General features: G+C 40.1%; 1 long non-coding RNA gene across 1 annotated transcript; it reads left to right on the top strand.

The window, feature by feature from the left end:
- Nucleotides 1–580: 580 nt before the first annotated feature.
- On the top strand, nucleotides 581–3886 carry LOC122180181. The gene is made up of 4 exons (XR_006178938.1): nucleotides 581–652; nucleotides 2349–2477; nucleotides 3361–3516; nucleotides 3866–3886. It is a non-coding gene; the product is annotated as an uncharacterized LOC122180181 (long non-coding RNA).
- Nucleotides 3887–4256: the final 370 nt, after the last annotated feature.

The raw sequence follows: 4256 nt of genomic DNA on the forward strand, positions 1-4256 counted from the left end.
AGTTAATCTTAAAATTTTAATGTAATCTAAACACATTAACATCTTTTTTCTCCCCTTTCTATACTTGGAAGTGCTTTGAACTGAACTTTGTTTCAAATAAGAGATAGCTACAAACATGGCATCAATATACAGTGCCCCGTCACTGCCTGACAGATGGCCCATAAAGCACAGCATCTCCTTGCCTTGGAAATGGTAACAGTAATGGGAGTGTGGCTGTATGTGGGAGTGAGCAAGCAAGTGAGCACGTGCAAGAATAACCTTGTAAACAGCACACCACGGTAAGCGTGTGCTTTTGTATATTCCCATGTCTCAAATGTAATCAAACACCACAGCAGCAGAAATAGAAAATGTCAAAAAGAAAAAAAAAAAAAGTCTCTTTAATAGCTGTCTCCATTTTGCAACCTCAGAATGCTTTACAAGAACTCATTACAATTCAAAAAATAAGTATATAAGCTGGCAATCTTTAAATAGGCCCAAACTGACCAGTGGTTTAGGCTACTTGTGTTTTGGTGCCTCACTTTATGCACAGCTGTTTTCTGTTCCCTGCAGACCTCAGGATCATGCACTACTTTGCAAGCTGGCTATCCAGAATTGGTAAAAAGTGCTCTGAAAAATCCTGGATGCGTCTCATGACCGTGTCAGAGAAACAAAGGTAAGATTCCACTTGTCCTGATTTCTAGACCATACCCCACTAGCATCCAGCAGTGTTTATTAATCGTGGTTGTTGTAAGAGTATTCACAAAATGTCTGTGATGACGTTGCTTTGTTAAGAAAAGGAGCCCTTTCAGAAAGAAAATCTCTCCACTTTGATTCAGATGCACTGCTGTATTGGCCGTGATGAAATTCCCATTGTGACTGTGTGAGTGTACTTATTGCTTTTCCTGAGAACGTCTTTTGATTCATTCATTCGCTAATGTCTTGGAGCATTTTGAACATGAAAATGTTGTGCCAGTGATTTGCAGGAGGTAGATAGCTGCAAGCCATGGATGCAGTGCTTTCAGAATACAGCTTACCACCCTCTGCACATGTTCAATTTACTTCAGTACGTGTGAGCAGGCACACTGTGTAGCCATGTTTGGGTGACTGTTGGGATGCTGCTGTTATCCAGGGCATTTTGTAGGAGGTGGTCACAAGGACAAGACTCTCTGACTCTTCTCCAATTAATTTCTGAATGAATGAATGTTCTCTAAGCTGATAAATAACTGTAGGATGGTATAAGCGCTCTGTCATCCTCCAAGTGTGACATAGATGCAGCTTTGCAGCTTTGTTTATAGAACTGTCAGATTCCAGCTTGGGACTAAAATTTCCAAGTGTTTTATCTATTGCTTTTTTTTTTTTTCCTCCTGCAATTTAAACGTGGCTCCTCTGGCCTGCATTGCAGCCCACAGTCATGTCAGTAAAGGTGCACATTTATTCAAACAAGAGGTCTGAAGCTGTGTATGTAAAAACGTGAATATGTTATAAAGTTTAAATTGATATTTCATAACAAGACAGAGAGAACATCGCAATTTCATATGAAGAATAAATACATTATTTTCCTAAAAGCAGGCAGTGCAATTCATTCAATTTGCTTTTGGATATATTGCCTTTGTCCAAGTGGGTGGTTTGTGTTTGGGTGTTTATAAAAGGCAGGATCCACACAAGGTGGTTTCAGTGTCTTCTAAAATTTGTTCTCTTTTGCAGCTGTAAATCCCACTCCTATATCTGCAAACATCTGAATTCCAAATAACAGATGTATTCATTAAGTGTCTAGCCTTTGAAAAAAGAAATCCAATGCTTTTTTTTTTTTTTGTGATGAACTTGGTCTGCAATAAGGACTGCTGTAAAGTAAATGTAAGTAGAAACTTTACAAATGAATTATCAAGCCACAAATCAGGGATATTGTCACTGATTTCAGTTTCAGCACACACCAAACTGCAGTGGGCACAGTGTAAATGCCAAGTCAGACACGGGTCATCGACTCCAGGTTGAAGTGAGCCTGGGCAAAGTGCTGACCAGCTACTTTGGGGTTAGATGGGTAAACATTTTTAAAAATTCCAGAAAAAGAGAATTGGCTTTACCAAAAGGATGGTTGTGAAAGAGCTGAAGCAGCAGTCCTGCAGTCAAGACTTTGTAAGAATTTTAGCCTGGATTTAAAACAAAACACAGCAAAAATAAGCGAGCCAAGCTGGCAGTGAAATCTTGGACAAAGCTAACTGTGCCCTGCAGTGCAAGCTCTGTATGAGATGGGAGTTCACCACACATCTAACCAGACTCTGCTGGAGAAAATGCAAATTTTGTATTATCTCAGTAAGTTTTTGCGTTATGTCTTTTCTGCATAAGTTACCTCCTATACCTTTTACTTGTAGGACAAAGCCATTGACCTGGAGCACATCACTAAACACGAGCTGAATTACTGCTTTCTGTTGGACACCGAATGATTGTCACTGGGACTACATCCAGCTACCCGTGATGGATCTCCAGGAAGCCTGACACAGGTAGAAGCAGTTCTGCTTTTTGCTCACATTTGGCTCTGGATGCAGGTAGCTATATTTTCAGAGGAGCTCCCCCACAAGGTAAACCTCATCTGCTGAGACTGGTGCGGGTCACTGCAGGTGGTCCTAACATTTCTTTGTTAACTGTCAGTTTATTTAAAAACATTCAGTCCTTTCTGAGGGCCAGGATAAATGTTCCACAGTTTTAATTCTAGGTGGAATGTTTAGTTCTCTAGTCCTCATTATACAAATGTGTGAAGAAACCATTTGGGCAGAATCAAGAATAAATATGCTTTCTAATCATAATATGTTTTCTCCATGGTAGATGGTACTCGCATGCTAGTCTCACAGAGACTGAAAGCAATGCTTCATTATATCAATATGCTCTAGTGGTTTATTTCAGAAAAAAAAAAAAAGGATTTACTTAAGACAGAGTAGGCTTGGGAAAAAACAAACAAACCAACCCTCTGAATCAAAGAATGCACAAACGCTTACATGAACTACAGTGGATAGATAATAGACTGTCTTGACTTAAAAAAGAAACAAAAGCTCCATTTTAAGCAATTCCCTATGGCCTAGTCTACTAAGTGGTACCAAGAGACTACTTATTCTACTTTTTTAGCATCTGGCTTTTATTATTGAAGAGAATAAAAGCCATACCTTAAGTCTGATTCAGTGAAAAACTAAGGGACATGGATTGGCCAAATCCATTGGAGAGATTTCTGACAAGACTTCTCAACCTAGGAAAATTAAAAAACAGAAAAGATGCAGTTTAGCACAGAGAGGCACATTTAGTCTTGTCTGACACATTAACTCTCACTACCCTACTGCAAATCTTCCCTGAACACAACGGAAGAGATGTGCAATCTAATGCTTATATTCACAGGAACTTTTGCATTAGTCAAAATGAAGTGCTCTGTTGAAGGCATTACTTTCAGGAGACTGAAGGGAAAGGAGGAATTCAATGTCATTTCACTTCCTGAAGTACAGTCTGGAGCTCACCTGAAGAACTGCAAGTGTTAGATGCTCCCACAGAGCAGAGGTATGGCATTTCCAAAATTAGTGCTTCCCTTCACACAGAATTAAGTCTTCTGGGAATTATATATCTCCCTTCCTCACTGACACACACAACAGATATTTTAACCTTGAAACATCTTTCTGTCTTTCCTAAGCCTCTCTGAAACTAAGCCTTGCAATCCCAGCCCTTATCTGTGAGGCTGAGGAACTAGCAATTGCACAGTCTTGCTTTCATAGAGTAATTCCAGGAGTCCTGGCTAATGCAAGGCTCCAGCTGTGCAGGAACAGCCAGAGTGGTCAGTCTCCCCTGGGAAGTATGATATTAATTGCCATTTTTAAAAAATAATAAATGTTTAACTCTTGTCTCTTAACAGGCATACACTACTGGAATAGGCCTCCTTGTGCTGGCAAGCAGATTTTCTAGATTTTTTTTTTAGAATTTTCTAGATGCCTTAGTTCTGGCCTGTGGAATAAAAAAACGGAGAAGGATACAAGAAAGAATGAAGGAGCAGCACAGGTATTTATGACAGAGCAGAGGGAGGGACAGTTCCTTAAAAGCCCTTGGAGGAGGCTCTCAGACATTGCCTTTAAGGGCAGAAGTGGTGTTTTGGCAGGCTTTGAGTGGCTGCTTCCTCTGTAGTCTAAGTGAATTGTGCAAGGACAAAAACGCCCTGTGTATTCCCTTAGCAAGTGGGTCTCACTTGTTCTCACCGGCATTGTCTTGGAGCTTCTAAGGTTCATTTGTAGGTTCTCAAGTTTGTTAGA

This window comes from Lagopus leucura, unplaced genomic scaffold, assembly GCF_019238085.1.
Source record: "Lagopus leucura isolate 7727_CA_CO unplaced genomic scaffold, USGS_WTPT01 Super-Scaffold_100004, whole genome shotgun sequence".
Classification (NCBI taxonomy): domain Eukaryota; kingdom Metazoa; phylum Chordata; class Aves; order Galliformes; family Phasianidae; genus Lagopus; species Lagopus leucura.